The 23,830-nt window shown below is 39.0% G+C and overlaps 1 pseudogene; it reads left to right on the top strand.

The window, feature by feature from the left end:
* The first annotated feature begins 16,448 nt into the window (after positions 1-16,448).
* On the top strand, positions 16,449-18,126 carry LOC140974894 (clavaminate synthase-like protein At3g21360; annotated as a pseudogene).
* The last annotated feature ends 5,704 nt before the right edge of the window (positions 18,127-23,830 follow it).

The following is a 23,830-nucleotide window of genomic DNA, read 5'->3' on the forward strand; positions in this document are numbered from 1 at the left end:
GTGTCATAGTCATGAAAATTTTTGAAATGGCCAATGATGAACAAAATTTGTGTTGTGAGAAGAAAGGTCATGCATTTCATTCATGTTCATCAATAAATTTGAAAAATTTAGAGAACAATCATGAGATTTGGTAAGTTTGAGACTTATAATTTCTAAAAAACTATGTGATTTTCATTTCACATTGAAATACATTTTTTCAAACACATATATGATTGAGGCAATCTTTGATTTTATTTGGGCCTATTTATATTGTTCATAAATATTCATTTGAAGCCCTCTTGAGCTAATGTGAGAAAAGAATTGTGTTCTTAAAATTTGCCAAGCACTTTTCTTTTGAATATATATGTATTTGGTTGATGCATTGAGACACCATTTTTCACGATGATTATATTCTATTTTTTTTTGGTGAATTGAGATTTTGTCTAGAACTATCCAAACATTATTCGAGGCGAAATACGGACAAACTATGATTTAAGAATGATTTAGGTGATTTTTGGATCGGTTGAGCCTTTCGAGCTACCAAATAAAAATAATTTATCATTTGTCACCTCTTTCTAGCTTATTTGAATTCGAATGGCACACGTGAATATGTGTAAAAGACCCCCATTCGATATCCTTTCAAATATCCCACATTTACCACCCCTTTGAATATCTTATACATTAATTTCTTACATTATCAAGGGAGTAAGAATTCAAAGAATCAAAGAAATTGAAATTCTCCTACAAAAAAAAAAAAGAAAAATGAATGATGTTTCATTGAAGAAGTTGGAGAAAAAGGGGAGAAAAAGAGATGAAATGAATAAAAATGGAGTTAAAAGAAAAATTGGAGTATGCAAAAAAGATAAAAATTCAACTTACTCCCTTATTTGAATTCCTAATCTTTATTTGTAGCAATGAGACAAGGCCTAACATTACAAGCATTGCAAATCCTATTGACCAAGTCATTGTTGTCCAATATACAAGTGGAGAGGGATTGAGAGGATCAAGCCTATGGACAATCGATAAACACTTACATTGAGTACGAATCTTGATCAACTTTACACACACCTCATTGCATCAAATATTTATTGGGTACTCTTTTCTTCAATGAATATTACTTTGAACCCAATTTTTATAGAAAAAGACCTCTTGATTTGTGTTTGTAAAAATTGAAACCGATTGAGAATGTTTTGAAACATGAGTTGAAGAGATTAGAAGTTTAGAAAATTAACTTATTGCATGATTATATCTGGATGAAAAATTTTTTGGATTGATTTGACTTGTCATATATCGAATAATGAATGTATGAAGAGTTAGTTAAATTATATTGAGACCAAGTTCTTTTAAAAATATTTCATGACTTGTTTGTTTGTGTTGTTTTGTTTTGCTCGGGACTAGCAAAATCCTAAGTTTGGGGGAGTTTGATAAGTGCAATATTGCACTTTTGTTACTTGTATTTAACTTGGAATTTTGTGATTATGGAGCAGGTTTTAGATTTGTTGTTGTTCTTGTTGTTGTAGTTTGGAAGCTTAGAATGAGAGTTTGGAGTATTAAAATGTTCAATTGGAAAGTGGAAAAGATGCAAAAATACAGAAGTTACAGCACACCCGCGCTTATATTTACACCGCACCCGCGGTGAAGCACTGCATCCGCTTGGAAAACATACTGCACCTGTACTCACACATCAGTAGCTGCACTGCACCTGCGATGACTTTCTGACCGCACCCACGGTCCTTGTAAGACAGAATCCAGAAAATCTGTATTTTGGTGTGCTGCGCATGGAAGTCCAAGATTTGATTGTGCTGCGAATTAGAGCTTGTCTAGGACTATAAAATATGTCATATTTTTACCATCTAGGGTATTGGGGAGCCAAGGGAAGAGTGGAGGCTTCTGCTAGAAGATTGAAGACCCAAGTTCAAGTTTTTGGGAAATCTTTTGCACAACTTCGGGGACGGAATCAGCACTTCAAACACTTGTTCTAAGTTCTTCTTTTTTTTGTTTTTTCATTTGATATGTTTTGTTTTAGAACCATGTTTTGTTGTTTTGTCTATGTTATTATGAACTAATTTTTATTTCTAGAGGAAACATGGAAAAAAACTAGAAACCATGTGTTGGAATTTATGAACTAAGCTATTTAAGTTCTTCATATTTTTCATTTGTATTGTTCTAATCTTAATGCTTTCAATATATTGGCCATAATTTGCATGATTTATATGTTTACAATTAATCACTCGGAAGAGGAAATTATAAACAAGAAAGGGGAAAAATACATTAATGGTATTTATAGAGTTCGGGAGGGCCTATAATGCTATGGAAGCCCATAGAGATTATAGTGCTTGATGTGTTATTTAATTGTAGATTGTTGATGGGGACGTCGCAATCTATTTTTAGATAACTAATATCTTCTTAACACTCGGGAGAGTGAGTAGATAATTATTGGATTCTAGGCTAATGAATAAGAAGTATTTTTATAACATAGCTACAATAAATTACACATGGTGGACGGTTGCGTGAAATCGGACCTCTAGATCCTTTATTCCATTGTTATTTGCTACAATTTGGTGTTACATTTAAATCCATTTTCAATTTAGTTATTCTTGCAAACAAATCTGTTAATTGATTATTCTAAATAAAGTCGAGACTATTTTAATCACAAGCACTGATATACGTTTATATACACACTCCTCGTGGGATCGACACTCGTACTCAAAAATACATTTTATATAACTTGATGTCGTGCGCTTGCGAGCAATCAAGAAAACACGCAACAGATTTGCAACAATTTTATATTTTTGATGTACTGGTAAATAGTTAAATTACGTAAGTTTAGTGCCATAAGATAAGATTAGATTCAAGGATTTAAAGATAATATTATTATGGGGTTGATGTAAGGTTTAACTTTTAAGTGTATTACCAAGGATAGAAGACAGTCAATAAATTTTGGTGCTAAGATTTCTTAAGTTGAACTGCATAAATGCAAATGTAATAGGTCGATCAACATTATGGGTATAGTATAAGAAAAGTAAGGTGCGACAATTTTGGACATCCATCTCTAGTATGAGGAATTGTGAGATAAGTCAAATTTCGAGGTCCAAGTAGAATATAACTAAGTCACCATAAGCCGTCATAAGTTGTGATTCGCAAACGAGGATTTTAAAAGCAATTTAATTAGGATTGAGGAGACATAAGGACATTTTAACACTTATTTTATCAGAGTAGCGCAGCAGAAGCGTGAATTATTGAGATACTATAATTAAGTGTCTAAACTTTTTAATTATCGAGGATAAGCGAATTTCGGGGACGAAATTCAGTTTAAGGAGGATAGATTGTAACGTCCCGAAATGTTGAAGGTCCACGTAAACCACATGCATGCAAGTTATTAATTTTTTTTTATTTTATTAAATTGTTTTAATGCTTTAAAAGCATGTTTCTTGCATGGATATGTGTTTTAATTATTGGTTAAAATTATTTATTTAATTTTTAAAATGATTTTTAATCATGCATGATTTACGATTTGCATTATTTTAAATTATTTATGTTTTTGTGATGTTTTTTAAAATGTTTTCTTGAGTTTCATGTTTCAGACGATTATTCGGTGCGAGATCGGGGAAATAAGGCCTAAAATGTGGTATTTTATTTCAAGTCAAGAAAGTGGCATTTTAAATGATTTATTAAGTTTTTAGAATTTTAAAGCCTAATTTAATTCATTTATTTGGTGATTTTAATATTTTAAAACTTTTAAAGTCTATCAATTGTGTATTTTATTTTAATTAAGGGATTTGTTAAATTAGTGTGGATTAACATTTAATTATTTTGTTAATTATTAATTAAGAAAATTTGTATTCCCTAATTACCTAAAACTCACGCGCACACACACACATATACACACACACACGTTTCACCTTCACACACACTCTTATTTCAGAAATTTTTTGAAGAAAAACTAGGGCTCTTGTTACCTTCTTCAGCAGCCACCTTACTCTTCAAAAATTTCAGCAATCACGGATTGTTTTTAGCAGCAAAATCGCGCCACAATTCGTTCTGGATCAACCCTCGCATCCTTCCCACTTCGGTATCGTCGTTTCAAGAGTTTTAAAGATCAAAATCATGTATATTCTTTCGTTTTTACATCGATCTCATTATAGTATAGGTTTTGATGTTTATTATGTGTAAATATTCATGTATGATGTGCAAGAGTTTGAGCAAAATTGGTTGGATTGAATTTGAAATGACTTTTAGACCTCAAAACCAGATGTTGCTGTCATTTTGTGTACTTTTCATTTTTGGTTGATTTTATGGAAAACCTTTCGACATATAAAACGTAGTACTTTTTGATACCTTCGATTTGACAGTTAATTCGTAATTTTTGGACTAGAAATGAGTGAGTTATGATCGTTTTTGTGGGACTGCTCAAACTGCAATTTTATGAAAATGCGTTCTTGACATGTTATTGAAGTTTATTTGTTGCAGGCTTTGTTGCGAACCATCGGGTGATCGCTGCTGCATTTAGGTATATTAAGTATGATTTTTGGACGATATTTGGTGTTTCGTTTCGTGTCGATAGGCACTTGGTTGCAACATAAGTCATAGGAAGCATGTTCTGTCATATTTCGGGTTTATGGGATTGTGACACGTCGTGGTTTGGTGGTCATTGTTTTTGGGACCCTTGGGGCATTTTTATAGAGTCAATTCAATGCCATAGTGCCCTAGGATGAGTCTCAATGCGTTGTTCAAGTCCGTATGATCGAGTTTGGAGAATTAAGCTCCAAAGTCGCGAAGTCCAGGGTACCTGGCACCCGACCGGTAATATCTTACCGCCCTAGCGCAACTCTCACTGTCGGGTTTTATTTTTTCCAGTAGGCCTGGCGCTCGAGCGGTAAGATGTTACCGCCCGAGCGCGCCACCATTTTGAAGGAAGTTAGTTCTCATTTAGTTTTATGTTCAAGTTGTTAGGTCATGTCTTACATTGTTTGGGAAATGTTCACACATCAATTCAGAAATTGTTTCGGGGTTCGATGTTATGATTTAGTACGATGATTAAACGAGGTCAAGTCCCGAGGGATCTATAACGTCATAAGTCAATTGTTTATTTCTTTAAGGTCCAGGAATTTAATTCACATAACATAAATGCATGCAATCTAGGGTTTTACTTTAAATTATGTGTTTAATTATTTTTATGCATAAATCATGAATGATAGGATTTAATTCATGAAATTTTAAAAGTTCATGCATTAGAGTTTGTAGAAGCATTTCACGCTCGAACGAGAATCAGATACCAGAGAATTTTCAGGAAATTATTTTTATTACATGATTTTTTTTAATTAACTAAAATAAGGTTTTTTAAGGGGATTTTTCGAAAATGGGATTTTATTGGGTATTTTTACCCGCAAGATTTTATTTTTAACGGTACGTAAATTTTATCAAATAGGGAGACTTTTTAAGGGTTCGGCTAATATTTTCAAAATATTTCCAACACGAAATATTTTTCGAGAGTGTGTTTAGATTTAATGGGCCTACTTTTAAGCTTTTTGGGCTTAAAACTCTTTTAAACTTTTAATAAATTATTTGAGGGCCCATTAACTATTTGTTTATTATTTAATTAAGCTCCTAAGCACCAATTAACCCTAAACCTAGTCATTTTATCCCCCCAACCAGCCGACACCCATTCAAAATTCAATATTCTCTCGGTTTCATCATTTCCAGCTGAAGGTTCCATCAGTTTTGCTTGTTCTTGCAAAGAAAATTCATCCAGGTCTCCCTCTTCTTGTTTTGTTCATCAATCATCAGCAAGGCACGCTTTGTAACATCTTTCTAGCATCATCCACGTTATATTACTGAAGTATATGTGTTTATGTATGTATAACTCTCGATCCAAGCATGTGTAGGGAGGATTATCGAATTTTCATGTGTTTCTTGCATTCTTACGTTGCTGCTCACATTCTTTTCCGATTTTTTGCAAGGGTCTGGTGTAGTTTCGTTGCTAGGGGGACCGAGACAAGTCATGAGATAGGGGATGCGGTGCTGAAGTCGAGACTTAAGGAGTTTGGGTTGTAGATCGTGAGTTGTGGCAAAGAGGGGCTCGGATTCTTGTGTTCCAGCATCTAGGTGCCGAACCAAGGCTGGACCAGACCATGTGGGGTCTGAGCCGTGGCTGAGGGAGGCTTGAGCGCTGCTGGTGCCGCCCTTGGATAGATCGAGAGTGGGCTACGAAGAGGGGTCGTGAGTTGGCATCCTTGCGGTGCAAGCATGGGAGCGCGGTTCTTCTTGTGCATGGGCCTGGGTCCTTGGTTCTGATAGGTTCCTTAGGGTCCCGTCTAGGTCCATGGTTGGTAGTTTTGGGGCTGGTGCGTCGGGGTTAAGCAGATGGCGTGAGATTTGGGAAAGGGTGTGCACGAGGTGGTGAAATAGGAAAGGGCCGAGAGTTTTGTTATGTGCTGGAATTTTCAGCCGTGAGTTTAGGGGCCTGATGACATTGTTATAGGAGCATTATAGTGTTTTTAGGTATGATAAAAAGTTGGGGGAGTTTTGGTTAAGTTTCGGTCCGATTCGGGGTAAAACCGAGACCCCGGTCCAAGTTTTAAAACGAATCGGTTAAGTTGTAAGATGGGCTCGAGTTTACGTCTCGGAATGCTTATAAAAATGTTTTGGGACATTTTAAGGAGTTTGGTAAGCTTCGGGTCAAGTTTAGAGGTCCAGGGGTAAAATGGTAATTTTGGGTTTATAGGGGCAAAATGTTCATTTTGCACCCGGGATGAGATTTTGGTCCTGACAGCGCCCTGAGCACAAATTTATGATATTTTAAATGTTTATGCATCATGTTTATGATTTTTACGCAATTATGATAAAAACGTTGCATGCTTAGTTTTAAGGAAAATGTTACGTATATGCATGTTTTTATTAAATGGTGAATATGATGTTATTTCTGAAGGATGGGATTTGGTTGTGACTAACGATGTATATGTATACAATGAGATAAGTTATGATGAGCTGATGCCAAGGCTCAATGGACGGGTAATGTTGTCGCTTATGTCCCCGCCGCTGGGTACCACTGTTTTATAGATAGATCCATATAATAGAGCTGATACAAAAGTCACAACTAATAAACTGAATTCAATTAAAAAGAAAATGTATACGTTTATGATGACATGAGATGACATGATTTGACACGTTATGATTTTATACGACACGTTTAAGTTCATGTTATTAAGTTCAATAAAATTATGTTGGGTATGATATTTTTCACTGCTGTGTGCCTGTATATGTACTTGTTATTCCTGGTACAGCCGTGTTGAGTCTTTAGACTCACTAGGCGTGTGTGATGCAGGTGAGCTTGATGCTGAGGAGACTGAAGCTGCTGAACTCTGAGTAGGCAGCTCTGGTGCGGTGACATGACCCGAGGACCTCGTGTTTTTCTGCACTTGGTTATGAGTTTTTGAGAGGAGTTAAACATTTTTATCAGTTGGTAGTATTACGCATTTTTACTTGTTTATGTTTACGTTGATTTTGGAGGTTGTTGGTTATTTTTGAAAACTACGCTATTCTTATTGACAAACAAATACGATTATTTTAAATGTTATTTTGTAATTGCGAGGATTTATAAAAATAAAAATATATATATTTTCGCACTTTTAAAAATGAGTAGACTTTTCAATTTCGGTGGTGAGCACGACTATTATGTCTAAGTTATTGTAATTGAGTGCATGAAAATGTGTCTTTATGTGCAGCAGTGGCCCCAAGCAAGATCCAACGAATCCCTCAACGCCATGAAAGTATGTTATGTTGGATCTCGGTTTTCTACACGCCCAAACGCAGCGGAAGTTTTAAAATTTTTCTTTTATTTTGACAATCAAAATATATTTGATTGGGCGTTCGTATGGTTTTCTGAATCAAACATTCATAGGGCGTTAGAAATTATACCTTTGTGAATTAAATCACTTTTTTCCAACTATTCCGGGAGATAGCTCTTGATAAATTCTCTATGAATTTTCTTCGAGTCTCCTTCTATCAAATCCACGACCAGAAGATTTGTTCCTCTTCAAATTGCACTAGAATATTTGAAAGAAGTTTTTACGTTGAGATCAAAAATTTGAGAGGACTCAAATTTCTTTTTCTTGAAAAATGGCCAAAATATTTGGAGGATTGGCCGATGTAGTTCTCGTGAGTCACAATTGAAATAATGGAGGCTAGGTCAATTTATTTTTTCTTTAAAAAACAATAGCCTTGACCTAAATTACATAATTAACATTAATGGGCTTATTAATTAATTGGACTAGTCCAACTAGTTTAATTAATTAATCAAAGTCCATTAATAACTTTAATTATTTAATATGTTGGACTTGTACTCCTACAAGCCCATTAAACATACTTCCACTATATTTAATTTAATATTTAATCAACTCAACTTTTGAGCTTAATTAATTAAATTCATTATAAATTCAACATTTGAATTTATTATTTAAATTATAAATTCAACTCCTTGAATTTATATCACCTCCAAAATTTAATATCTAATAAACCCAACATTTGAGTTTAATAAATTAAATACTTAAATTTTATAAATTCAACTCTTTGAATTGATTCTCTCAAAATTTAACTATTATAAATTCAACTCTTTGAATTTACTATTTAATATAAATTCAACTTCTTGAATTTATTCTCTCAACGGGAACAAACGATCCAGTACTTGTGTGACCCTCAATGGTTCAGAGATACAGCTAGCCGTGGGTTCACAACTCTTTGTGATTCAGGACATAATTCCTTATTCGGGCTTAGCCTAGTTATCCTCATTCTTTTCATCAACACCTTGATCAAGAATGTCAGAACTCATTTCTAATTGCAACCATCGGATCATGGTAAGAGCGTCTAGTAGCATCGCCCCATGATCCCCTAGGTATCACTGATAGTGCCTGCAAGAACAAGTCGATTATGATTAACGTACAGTACGGTCCCTTCATCTCATATTTCCCGATCGAATCTGCAATCATTGGTTAATCGAGGGTTGCATATTAATTCGATAACTATGTGATAACTATAAATAGAGGCATCGCATGTACCATTAGAGAACTCCTTCTCTAATGCACATCTCATACTCTGGCCAGAGATTCCATGCAAAATAATTTCATCAGATCACATAGGATATCCACACCCGCAGGTGAGCGGTGAATCCCCGACTACAATGCACTGGCTCCTATATGTTTCGCAACTGTACCCAACCTCACCACCTGTTGACTTTCCTAGAGCCAGTAAACGAGTCAAAGCACAACCCTAGCATATAGAGCCTCAGTGTTGTCCTGGGTCGTAAGGACTAATGGTGTACAATCATAACCACGGACTTATCATCTCGATGAATAATAACCACTTGGAAAGTCCGAGGGGGGGTTGTTCGGTATAATCATCATATGACTACCCATCTTCATGTTTGGACATCTCTATGCCCTTACCAAAAAACGCAGTACACAACATCACATATGCTAGTCTCGAGCTCAAGCGACCTTTATCCATGTTTTAGGCGGCTGAATCGACTAAGAACGAATTTACATCATACAGTGTTTACAAACGAGTTCCAACATCGAATTACGATTCATTTGTATTAAAGTATAATCAAGGTCTTTCTCTATGTTTGATAACATGGGTATACAGATAAAGAAATAAAAAACCATGAAATAATGAATTATATTAAAATAAAGATTGTTAATTACAACTGAGTCAATAAAATCCCTAGCCAACAGTTGGCTTGCAGGGCATCTACTCTAACAATCTCCCACTTGCTCTAGAGCCAACTACCCATAAAGTTTAATCACATTGCTTCGCGATGCTTTTCAAACAATGGTCCTGGCAAGGGCTTTGTAAGTGGATCAGCAACGTTATCTGCAGAGGGGACTCTTTCGACTGATATATCTCCTCTTCTCACAATCTCCCAGATGATGTGGAACTTCCTCAGTACATGTTTGGATTGCTGATGAGACCTTTGTTCCTTTGCTTACGCAACGGCACCAGTGTTGTCGCAGTATACCGGGACTGGATCAACTCCATTAGGAATAACGCCCAACTCTTGGACAAAATTTCTCATCCAAACTGCCTCTTTGGCTGCAGCAGATGCAGCGATGTATTCAGCTTCAATAGTCGAATCCGCAACGGTATCTTGCTTGGAACTTTTCCAAGAGACAGCCGCACCATTAAGCATGAATACAAAACCAGAGGTCGATTTCGAATCATCTACGTCACATTGGAAGATAAAATCAGTGTAGCCTTCCAATTTCAATTCTCCACCCCCACAGACCATGAACAAATTCTTAGTCCTTCTCAAGTACTTAAGAATATCTTTCACGGCCTTTCAATGCATGGGACCAGGGTTCGCCTGATATCTGCTTGTAACACTCAGGGCGTAAGCAACATCGGGATGTGTTGATATCATACCATACATGATACTACCAATGGCTGACGCATATGGAATACGTGTCATCATCTCTATCTCTTCATCATTTTTGGGACAAATAGCTTTAGATAGAGTAACACCATGACACATTGGTAAGTATCATCTCTTGGACTCTTCCATAGAGAATCTCTTCAAGATGGTATCGATATAAGTGATTTGGGTGAGCCATAGCATCCTCTTTAATCTATCTCTATATATTTGTATTCCTAATACATAGGATGCTTCACCCACGTCTTTCATGAAATATTTACTTGCTAACCATACTTTAGTTGATTGCGATAATCCTACATCATTCCCAATGAGCAGGATATCAACAACATAAAGTATAAGGAATGTCACTGCACTCCCACTAACTTTCTTGTACACACATGGTTCCTCAGGATTCTTAGCAAAACCAAACTCTTTGATAGTGCTATCAAATCTGAGGTTCCAACTCCTTGACGCCTGCTTGAGACCATATATAGATCTCTGAAGTTTGCATACCTTATGCTCACTTCCTACTGATGTGTATCCCTCAGGTTGAGACATATAGATTTCTTCTTTGATGTCTCCATTGAGGAATGCAGTCTTTACATCCATTTGCCATATCTCATAGTCATACTATGCTGCTATGGCTAGAAGTATTCTAATGGACTTAAACATAGCTACTGGTGAAAAAGTTTCCTCATAGTCAATTCCTTGCCTTTGAGTATAACCTTTTCCAACCAGTCTTGCTTTGAACGTCACTACCTTCCCATCCACCCCAAGCTTTCTTTTGTAGATCCATTTGCATCCTATGGAAACGATTTCTTCAGGTGGATCCACTAATGTCCAGATTTGGTTTGAATACATAGAGTCCATTTCTGACTGCATGGCTTCAAGCCATTTGGTTGAATCAGTATCAGATATTGCTTCTTTGAAATTCATTGGATCACATCCAACATAAGGCTCATCATGGCCTTGTTCATGAAGAAGTGTATATCTTGCAGGTGGTCTAATAACCCTATCAGACCTTCTACGAGCTCGTACTTCAACTACTGGTTGTTGGGGATTAGGTTCAACTACTATAGTTGAGGGAGTATCTTGAATTTTTTCAAGTTCTATCATCTTACCTTTTCTATCTAATAGAAACTCCCTTTCCAAAAAGGTGGCATTTCTTGAAACAAACACTTTTGCTTCATTAGGATGATAGAAATAATATCCGACAGAATTCTTTGGATATCCTACAAAGTAGCACAAAGTGTATCTACTATCCAATTTGTCTCCCACTGTCTACTTCACGTAAGCAGGACATCCCCATATTCTAATGTAAGAATATTTGGGAGTTTCTCATCCATATCTCATATGGTGTTTTATCCACTACTTTGGTATGGACATTATTCAACAACATTGCCGCCGTTTCAAGCGCAAAGCCCCAAAACGATGTAGGCAGTTCAGTGAATCCCATCATGGATCAAACCATGTCCATCAGGGTTCGGTTTCGACGTTCAGAAACACCATTCAATTGTGGTGTTGCTGGTGGAGTCCACTGTGAGAGAATCACATTCTCTTTTAGATAACCCAAAAATTCAGCACTCAAGTATTCTCCACCTCGATCAGATCGAAGTGCTTTAATACTTCTTTGTAGCTGATTTTCTACTTCAGATCTGAATTCTTTGAACTTTTCAAATGCTTCAGATTTGTGTTTCATCAAATAAACGTACCCATACCTCGAATGGTCATCAGTAAAGGTAATGAAGTAGTAATGCCCAAATTTTGTGCTAACACTTAGCGGGCCACAAACGTCCGTGTGGATCAAATCCAGTAGAACATGTGCACGTTCCACGTTTCCACCGAATGGAGTTTTAGTCATTTTTCCTTTTAGACAGGACTCACAAGTTGGTAGAGAATTTATGTCTGACAGGTCAAACATGCCTTCTCCCACTAGCTTGTGCATCCTTCTTTAAGAAATATGACCTAGTCTAGCGTGCCATATTTGTGCGGGATTTGGAAATCCTATTTTTCTTTTGTTTGTTGTTGTTTCCGTACGCGCTTGGATATTGTTCAACGGAATATCTTTTAATTTTAAGTTATAGAGATCGTTTGTTAATTCTCCAGTTCCAATCAAACATTCATTCTTGTATAAATTTCAAACTCCTTTAGCAAAAACACAAGAATAACCATCCCTATCAAGCATAGAAATGGAAATAATGTTTTTAACAAATTCAGGAACAAATAAAACATCTCTCAAAAACAACTTAAAATTATTGTCCAAAATTAAAGTAACGTCTCCAATGGCAGTGGCAGCAACTCTTGCTCTATTTCCTATTCTTAGAAAGGTCTCACCATCTCTAAGCATCTTGCTTCTTCCCATCACCTGCAAATCATTGCATAGATGATAACCACATCCGGTATCAAATACCCAAGAAGAGGAATTAATAGAAACATTAACTTCAATATAAAACATACCATGGCCAGAACGCTTCTGGGCTAGATACTCCTCGCAATTACGCCTCCAATGTCCAGGCTTGTTGCAGTTGAAACAGACTTGTTCTGACTTGTCAGGCTTTGTGGGCCCTGGATTTGGTTTCTTGTATGGCTTCTTGTTGGGCTTGTTCTTCTTTGGAGGGGCAGAACGCTTCTTGCCTTTATTTGGGGCTCCTTTTTTCGTACCATACGAAGAACCCACCAGAAGAAAAGGCTTTTCCTTTTTAATTGTGGCCTCATAATTAGTGAGCATATTGACCAACTCTTCAAGGCTAGCCTCAAGCTTGTTCATATTAAAATTAACCACAAATCCATCGAACGAGGCAGGTAAAGACAGCAATAGAATATCAGTCGAGAGCTCACTAGGCATAACCAAGTCGAGCCCCACCAACTTCTCGATGAGCCCAATCAACCTAACACCATGCTCATGGACCGAAGCCCCCTCTCGCAAGCGTGTAGTCATGCGTTCTTTAACAGTAGCATGTCTCTCTGAACGAGTTTGTACAGCATACATTTTTTTCAGATGAAGGTGAATGTCAGCAGCAGTCACCGCCTCCTCGAACCTTCTCTGAAGTTCATTCGACATAGAAGCCAACATGTAGCTCTTTGCCTAAAGATCATGGTCCCACCATTTCTCAAGCTTAGCTAACTCAGTCCTACTGATATCAGGAGATGCCTCCTCTGGTGGCTTCTTATCAAGCACATATGCAATCCTCTCGGAGTTCAGAACAATCCTTAAATTTCGGAACCAGTCATGATATTTAGGGCCAGTCAATTTGTTTCGATCGAGAATGATTGAAAGCGGGTTACGAGTAGACATCGTGAATCTACTGAAAATGAAACCAGATAATAGTTACTGATAATTTTAAAATAATTCTAAGATATAAAATATGGATTTTCATTTTATAAATTTCCCTATCACTATTTTGACATTTCCACCACCCTCTGATTAAAAAGGGAAATCGTATTTCCTTAGTAGGCACGTAGAGTCCAATTAGCCAATTATAATCCCGAACAATATAAACCAATTATAATTTCTAAAAGGTAGAACCCAATTGCATCCCTATGCAACCTCTTCGTGTTTTGCCTCACGTTTAATAAGGGCGAATAATATGACGCCGTTTATTTTCACGTGTCAAACCAACCCATCAATATTGAATTGTATTGGACGGTCGCCATGAGTTCCCCCAATAATATGAGCCGAAGTCATGGTAGTTCCACTCAATTCACATCATATGTCCAGTGGAAGTCACAGCTTTCCGGCGTCCAGGCCTCCCCAATAGTATGAGCCAGACACTGTCCGCGGGTAGCGATCAACATGCAACCACGGTTGATGGAAGGTAAGGAAACATTAAACTCTTTCAATTTTTACTTTTTCGGTTTGATATAAATTTTTAATTTTATTCAAAATGAGGGATTTTAATTTAAAATTGTCTCATCATTTTAATATAAAATTCGCGTGCCACGAGTTTGTATGTTTGCCGGATTCATGCAACAATATTATTTAATAATATACAAACATGCATACTACTATATATCACATATATAATAATATGACATTCAACAATAAATAAGGATGATCGATCGCCAACACTATTAGATCCATGTGAGCCATACATGGATCTAGGTCCAAAATTTAGGTGAATGCAGGGATGCAAATGCAACTATTACAAGAGCTTCCAATATTTTACATGTCTTCATCTTGTGCATCGGGTCCACCATCTTCCAGTCTTGATCCCCTACTATTTCTAATGATTACATTTAAATAGCCATGGAACATAAGGGATACATCTCATGGGGGTGGGAACGGGCCATAAACCAGGTCCATTTTAATAATATCAAATATTAACAAAACGAATAAAACAGTAAAATATCCTAACATACACATAACACATTGGTCAAGGCTCTCGATCATCCTTCACGATTTTAATATCAAATATTAACAACAATTAATTAAACAAATTTAATTAACTGGTAAATCTTATTTCTAATAATTTTATCACTAACCACCACAATTATTAAAGAATTTAATAAATTAAATAAACACCTTTGAGCTTAATTAATTAAATTCATTATAAATTCAACATTTGAATTTATTATTTAAATTATAAATTCAACCCCTTGAATTTATATCACCTCCAAAATTTTATATCTAATAAACCCAACATTTGAGTTTAATAAATTAAATTCTCAAATTTTATAAATTCAACTCTTTGAATTGATTCTCTCAAAATTTAATTATCATAAATTCAACTACTTGAATTTACTATATAATATAAATTCAACTTCTTGAATTTATTCTCTCAACGGGAACAAATGATCCAGTACTTGTATGACCCTCAGTGGTTCAGGGATACAGCTAGCCGTGGGTTCACAACTCTTTGTGATTAAGGACATAATTCCTTATTCGGTCTTACTCTAGTTAGCCCCATTCTTTTCATCAACACCTTGATCAAGCATGTCAGAACTCATTTCTGATTGCACCCATCGGATCATGGTAAGAGCGTCTAGTAGCATCGCCCCATGATCCCCTAGGGATCACTGATAGTGCCTGCAAGAACTAGTCGATTATGATTAATGTACAGTACAGTCCCTTCATCTCATATACCTCGATCGAATCTGCAATCATTGGTTTATCGAGGGTTGCATATTAATTCGACAACTATGTGATAACTATAAATAGAGGCATCGCATGTACCGTTCGAGAACTCCTTCTCTAATGTACATCTCATACTCTGGCCAAAGATTCCATGCACCATAATTTCATCAGATCACATAGGATATCCACACCCGCAGGTGAGCGGTGAATCCCCGACTACAATGCACTGGCTCCTATATGTTTCGCAACTGTACCCAACCTCACCACCTGTTGACTCTCCTGGAGCCAGTAAACGAGTCAAATCACAGCCCTAGCATATAGAGCCTCAGTGTTGTCCAGGGTCGTAAGGACTAATGGTGTACAATCATAACCACGGACTTATCCTCTCGATTAATGATAACCACTTGGAAAGTCCGAGGGAGGGTTGTTCGGTATAATCATCATATGACTACCTATCTTCATGTTTGGACATCTCTATGCCCTTACCAAGAAACGCAGTACACAACATCACAGTTGCTAGTCTCGAGCTCAAGCGACCTTTATCCATGTTTTAAGCGGCTGAATCGACTAGGAACGAATTTACATCATACAGTGTTTACAAACGAGTTTCAACATCGAGTTACGATTCATTTGTATTAAAGTAAAATCAAGGTCTTTATCTATGTTTGATAACATGGGTATACAGATAAAGAAATAACAAAACCATGAAATAATGAATTATATTAAAATAAAGATTGTTAATTACAACCGAGTCAATAAAATCCCTAGCCAACAGTTGGTTTGCAGGGCATCTACTCTAACATGTTCGACGTGCAAAGAAAAATGTTTATATTTTTGAGGTATGCTAAATGTCTTGTGACCAAATATGAACGGATTTTGAAGTCGGTGAACGTGGCCGAGGACCTCTCCACCTCAGTAAAACATGACCGAGTTTAGATCAAGATTGGAAAACGTTAAAGTATGACCAGGGACCAATCCACCCGATAAAGCATGACCGGAGATTTCATGCATGTGGTAGTGGACATCTCTGCCAGCCCAGTTCTATGGTTTAGTCTGATCAGGCGTATTTATGTATAGGTCATTTGCTTTGAAACATATCTCTAAGCAAAATGATAATGTTTATGTATGTCCAAGTATGTATGATGCAAGTATGTTTATGAAAAGTTTTACGATACGATGGCACGTCTACGTTTATGTAAGTACGTTCAAGTTTAAGTATGTGCGCTCTACTTTGAAATGCGTGTAGTTTTATTACGTAAGTTTATACATGTTTAGTTTTTAGACTCATAGACCCGATCAATGTAAGTGAGGACGAGTATGAAGAGACGAGGGGTGGGGAACAATGAGCTGGCTCGGACAGCGCGGAAGATAAACCCGAGGACCGTCAATGTTTTAAGCATCTACGCATGTTGATTCAAGGTCGGGAAATGTGAAGGAGAAAAGCTAGTAGACACCAAAACGATGCCACTGGTGTTCCAGCCTCCAGACTGTGGCAAGAACGATGTCGAATCATTGCTTGTAGTGTTGAAAGAGAACAAGGAATTGGTCGAGCAGATGATAATCAAGAACAGCGCTGTTCTTTTTCGGGGATTTGATGTGAACAACGCAGTGGAGTTCAATGACATTGTCAACGTTTGCGGGTGGGACGATATCCAGTACGTTGGGCCGGCTCCCCGGACGCATATTTACAAGAGAATTTGGACAGCTAATGAAGGACCTCTGTCGGAGTTCATTTATTACGATCATGAAATGGTCTTAGTAAGTATCAGCATGGAGTCGATGGTAATGTTTATATATTACATACGGAGTTTGGAACTATAATTTATGTAGAAAAACCTACAATTTTTTTCCATTCTGTCCTTGTTCATGACAAGAAAAGGTAGGATAATGTCATAGTGCCAGTGCCTTGTGTATACAGATAAAGGAATTTCCAAAGAAAGTGATTCTTTACTGCGAAATACCTCCAGCGGAAGGCAGGGAGAAGCCTTTTGTGCCTATTTTTTGTGTCGCGGAGCGTGCTCTGGAGTAGTTTCCAGCAGAGGCGGAGGAATTGGAGAAGAAAGGACTGAGATATACTTTCACTGCTCTTAGCAAGGACGATACTTCCTCCATGAGAGGTCGTGGTTGGGAAGATACTTTTGGAACCTCCGATCGTGTGGAAGCAGAGAAAAGGTATTCTAACAACTTTTTTTTTTCCCTCCCACTTAAGAGTGAATACTTGAGTACAGATGAAATAAGGGCTCAAGCTACTAAACCTAGTCAAAACTGGTTTGAGCTATTCGAACTCGATAACAATATGGTCGAGCCGAACAGAACCAGTTCTCGACCATTCGACTCGCTTAGAAGCTTGCTTCAGTCATTCTTAGTATCCTAACCGCATATTCAATGCAGGGCAAAGGCACTAGGAATGGATATGGAATGGCTACCTGATGGTGGGGTAAAGACCATACTAGGTCCAAGAAGTTTGACAAGAGTGTTCGACGGAAGAAAACGGAGACAAATGTGGTCCAATACTATGGTTGGCATGTACGGGAAAGAGCTGAGCTCGGCTACAATGGCTGACGGAACCGAAATCTCAGAGAAATTCGTGAAGAGATGTGAAGAGATTATCGAAGAGGAAAGTATCCAATTCAAGTGGCAGAAAGGTGATGTGCTGTTTTTGGACTGATACCCCCATAATGATCCGGGTCAGGGATGACCTGGGAAGATAGTTGGATAGCCCAGATGAGAGCCAACGTACAGTGTACTTTCTTAAAAACCCGGGCACTTTTTCTCCTCCTCGGTAATCACCCAATGGCCCGAGCTTTCCGACAAAAGCTCGGGTACCTTATCACCCGGACCACCTCGGGAATTGCACCACACTCGAGTGTGATTGATACAGACCGTCTAATCTGTCAGAACCACTTGTACTTGGAGTGTCCTAGAAGTCATCAGAAGCTATGGTGAGTCTATTGCCGGGTCCAAATCCCCGACTGTAGCGGAATAGCTCTTGGAATTGAGACAAAAGATGAAGGTCTTAGAAGGGCAGCTGGAAAGTCGAAGTACTTCTCAGGCATTAACCAAAGGTTGCCCATCTGCGGAAGCCATTGTCCGGGAACCACTTCCCGACAACTTCAAATCTGCCAAAGTGAAAGAATATGATGGCAATGCAGACCCCGAAGAGCACCTGGCCAGGTTTGAAAATATGGCCATGCTACACTGTTATACTGATCGAATCAAGTGTAAGGTGTTCCTGACAACGCTGGTGGATTCTGCTCAGAGATGGTTTGAGGGGTTGGCTCCGCAAAGTATTCATTCCTTCAAAGACTTCTAGAAGGTGTTTTCACACCATTTTAGCAGTAGAAAGAGATACAAGAAGACTGCATTTAGTCTTTTTGAGGTCAAGCAAAGCCCGGAAGAAAGTTTGAGGGCTTATATAAGAAGATTTAATATAGTGGCTTTGGATGTTCCTAATTGTGCCACCGAAACGAAGACAACTGCCTTCACTCAAGGCTTGAGGGAGGGTGAGTTTTTAAGATCTTTGACTAAAAAAGTGCCCGGGGACTTCGAGTACTTGTTATACCGGGCAGAAAAGTACATTAATATGGAAGAAGCCTAGAAACAGAAAAGAGAGGCGGGAAGGAAAGAGAGAGGAGAGCGGGTGGTAAAGCCCGAGGAGAAGGTGCAGAGGAGGAATAATCCGGGGCATTTTTCTCAGCACGTGCCCTTGAAAATCAATCGGGATCGGGAGGTCCAAGAGTGTAGCAGAGATTTGTTGCCATCACAGCAGTTCACCAGGCCCGAGAAGAGTGGGTTCTGCATTCTTCATGGGGTTTGTTACCATAATACTGGGGATTGCAAGACTTTGAAAAGAGATTATGTTCCGCCTGCCGTCCATGGGCATAATCAATCGAACAAAAGGCCGAGAGGTCCACCATGGACACCTCGGCAACCAAGTCCTAGCATCCAGGTAAAATCAAGGGATATCTCGAGAGATGATCCAGGGAAGAAGATAAAGCAAGAGCCCGAGAAGAAGAAATCTTCGCCCTCGGCTGTGGGGTTGATCAAAATGATATCAGGAGGCTCTACTGATGGAGATTCTAACCGGGCAAGGAATTCGAGGAGTAGAAGAGACTCTATGGAGGTGGAAGGAATGAGGAGGAATGAGGCGGTGATCAGTTTTGGCCCGGAAGATTTAAAAGGGATAAATCTACCCCATAATGACGCACTGGTTATCCAAGCCCGGGTGGCCAATTATGATATTTTGAGAGTCTTTCTGGACTCGGGCAGCTCTGTTAATGTTATATTTAAAGATGCCTTTATGAAGATGGATTTGCAGGGTTATCATTTGGAAGCTATAGAGACTGCCCTTTTTGGCTTTGCTGGCCATGTGGTTTACCCGGAAGGGGAGATTGTGTTACCACTAACTTTGGGCTCCCAAGATCTTAAAAAGAAAGTGATGACCTCTTTTACGGTGATGGACTCCCCATCATCATATAAAATTATTCTAGGGAGACCAGCCATGAATGAATTAAGGGCCGTGGCATCCACTTACCATCAAAAGATCAAATTTCCTGTGGGAGCCCGGGTAGGAGAAGTTCGTGGAGATCAACCTTCTTCCCGAAAATGTTATATGGAAGCAGTTCGGGCTGATCAGAGCAAAATCAGGAGGGAAGAGAAGAGAGCAAGAGTTGACGAAGTAGGTGGAAGAATAGTTGAGAAGGGAGAGGTGCATTTCGTTGGAGAAGAAGAGTAGGATGTTGTGGAGATCGGACCAGGCTAGCAGATCCGGGTGGCTCGGGACCTCAATGTATCCACCCGGGTCAGTTTAATCAATTGCTTAAAAGCTAATATTCATGTGTTTGCCTGATCCCAATAGGAGTTGATGGGGATCTCGCCCCTGATATCGGAGCACCAACTGAATATTCTCCCGGGATCTCACCCGGTGAAACAAAAGAAAAGACACTTTGGTCGGGAAAAGGACAAAGTTATTGATGAACAGGTAAGAGATCTGTTGAAGGCCGGACACATTCGGGAAATCTAATTTCCTACATGGTTCTTGAATGTGCTTTTGGTGCCTAAGTCCACAGGAAAGTGGAGGATATGCGTGGATTTCCGTGATCTCAATAAGGCTTGTCTTAAAGATCATTATCCCCTGCCCAGGATTGATCAGTTGGTGGATTCCACTTTGGGTTTTGAATTGCTGAGTTTCATGGATGCTTACCAGGGATATCAAAAAATTCCCTTGGCCAAAGATGATCAAAATAAAGCTAGCTTCATCACCTCGGGAGGTACATTTGGTTATGTTGTAATGCCTTTCGGGTTGAAGAATGCAGGGGCTACTTACCAGCGTCTCATGAACAGAGTATTTGAGAAGCAACTAGGCCGGAATGTGGAGGTGTATGAGGATGATATCCTGAGCAAGTCTAGAGAGGTTGCGGGATTCATTGCTGACTTGGAAGAAACATTTTCCACTCTAAGGCATTTTGGGATAAAGCTTAATCCGGCAAAATTTATCTTTGGCGTAAAGAGTGGCAAATTCTTGGGTTTCATAGTGACAGACCGGGGAATTGAGGTAAATCAGGAGAAAGTCAAATCTGTTTTATGCATGCCGTCTCCCCGATCTGTCAAAGAAGTACACAGACTGACCGGGAGAATTGCTTCTCTTTCTCGATTTATATCCCGGTCAGCACACCGGAGTTATCCTTTCTTTCAGGTCCTGAGGAAGGCCCAACAATTTGGGTGGGATGAAAAATGTGAACAGGCCTTCAAGGATTTGAATATCCATCTTGCAGAGCTCCCTGTGTTGGTAAAGCCTGAGCCCGGGGAAAAATTGTTTGTTTATCTCTGTGCTACAGAGTATGCTGTCAGTTCAGTACTGATAAAAGAAGAAGGCTCTGACCAAAAGCCTGTGTATTATGTCAGTCATGCTCTGAGAGGCCCCGAGCTCCGATACAGCGAAGTAGAAAAGATTGCCCTGGCCTTGGTGGTGACCACTAGGAAGCTGCGACCCTACTTCTTGTCTCATCAAATCAAAGTTCTCACTAATAGCCCTTTGGGGAGAATTATGACTCACTCAGAGGTAGCCGGGCGGATGATCAAGTGGGCGGTAGAATTAGGGGAGCATGATATCGAGTACAAACCCGGGTGGCCATCAAAGCACAAGCTTTGTCAGATTTTTTATCCGAGATGGTCCAACCCGATGAAGAGAAAGTATGGATAGTGTTCGTGGATGTGGCTTACAGCTCATAAAAAATAGGGGTCTTAATAATATCCCCCACGGAGTGCGGAATAGGGGTCTTAATAATATCCCCCACAAGAGAGAGGATTAAATTTGCAATAAGAATTGATTCCCGGGTAACCAATAACGAGGCCGAGTATGAAGCTGTCCTCACCGGTATCCGAGCTGCACAGGAGATTGGAGCTTCCCGGGTTATTCTGTAATCTGGTTCGCAACTGATCACTCAACAGATAAAGGGTGCTTATAAAGCTAAGGATGACAGGATGATAAAATACTTACAGCTCATAAAAACCCAAGCAAAAATCTTTGTGGATTGGGGTATTGAACAAATACCCCGGGAGGAGAATGGAGAGGCGGATGCTCTAGCATAAATGGCTACTTCTTTATTAGAGGCCAGCACCCGGGAAGTGCTACATGTTTCTCGGTTAATTCTCTCCACAGATGAAGAAGCATTACAAGCACCGGAGGATTCCTGGATGACATCCTTGATCAAATTCATTGCAACGAATGAATTACATGAAGACAGAATCCAGGCTCAAAAAATCAAGAGACAAGCTCTCAGGTTTGTTCTCTTAAATAATGTCTTGTACATGAGATCATTTCAGGGACCTTTATTAAAATGTTTATCTGAGGGAGAAGTGGATTATGTCCTCCGGGATATTCATGAAGGGTGTTGTGCTGAGCATCTCGGAGGAACAGCTTATACCAGGAAGACGATGCTCGCCGGGTTCAGGTGGCCAACTCTTAGCAAAATTCTACTCGAATAGTCCGGGCTTGTGAAAATTGTCAATATCACTCAAACTTTAAACACAGCCCGGCTACTCCTATGAAGCCTATCTGGGCATCTTGCCCCTTTGATCAATGGGGTATGGACATTGTGGCCCTTTTCCAATTGCCCGGGCTCAGAAGAAGTTCTTACTGGTGGCTGTAGAATATTTTTCTAAATAGGTAGAAGCCGAGCCATTGGCCAAAATCACTGAACAAGAAGTTTTAAAGTTTTTGTGGAAAAACATAGTATGTCGGTTCGGAGTACCCAGAAGACTAATCTCAGATAATGGAAGACAATTCCAAGGAAGGGAGATTACATCTTAGTGCCGGGAAATGAAAATCACTCAGTCTTTTACTTCTGTTGCCTACCATCAAGCTAATGGCCAAACAGAAGTTGTCAGCAGAATTATTATATAAGCATTAAAAACCAGGCTACAAGGCAAAGGAAAGGACTGGGTGGAAGAATTACCCAGTGTTCTCTGGGCGTATAGACCCACTCCCCGGGTACCTACTCAAGAAACTCCTTTTAACTTGGTATATGGTGCCGAAGCAGTCTTACCAGTTGAGATCGGACAAACTTCTTCTCGGGTAGAATCTTACCCTAACAGTAATGATCAGAGCTGGGCCATGGAATTGGATTTAGTAGAAGAAAAGAGAGATCGAGCAATGATTCGAATGGAAGCATACCGGGGCCGGGTCATGAAATCATACAACAAAAAGGTCCAAGCTCGAGACTTCCAAGTGAGAGATCTAGTCATGAAGAAAATCAATCCAGCTGGGGATGTTAGGAAACTAGAAGATCGATGGGAAGGACCTTATAAAGTAACCCGGAAAGTCAGCTCAGGATCTTTTTATCTATAAGATGCCCAAGGACGTTGTCTCAAAAGGCCTTGGAATGTTTTTCATTTGAAAAAGTATTATACTTAACAGATGTAATTGTTTATTGGAAGATATAAGACCTATTCTCTCAGAGAAATATTGAGGATCTTGTCATTATATACTCACTCGGGGAACCACACCTCGATCAACAAAAAGCCCAGGGCACAAACACCTTGGCTCGGGGAACCACACCTCGATCAACAAAAAGACCAGGGCACTACACCTTTGCTCAGGGAACCACACTTAGATCAACAAAAAGCCCAGGGCACTACACCCTGGCTCGGGGAACCACACCTCGATCAACAAAAAGCCAAGGGCACAAACACCTTGGCTCGGGGAACCACACCTCAATCAACAAAAAGCCCAAGGCACTACACCCTGGCTCGGGGAACCACACCTCGATCAACAAAAAGCCCAGGGCACAAACACCCTGGCTCAGGGAATCACACCTCGATCAACAAAAAGCCCAGGGCACTACACCCTGGCTCGGGGAACCACACCTCGA

This window comes from Primulina huaijiensis, chromosome 4 (assembly GCF_012295235.1).
Source record: "Primulina huaijiensis isolate GDHJ02 chromosome 4, ASM1229523v2, whole genome shotgun sequence".
Taxonomy (NCBI): domain Eukaryota; kingdom Viridiplantae; phylum Streptophyta; class Magnoliopsida; order Lamiales; family Gesneriaceae; genus Primulina; species Primulina huaijiensis.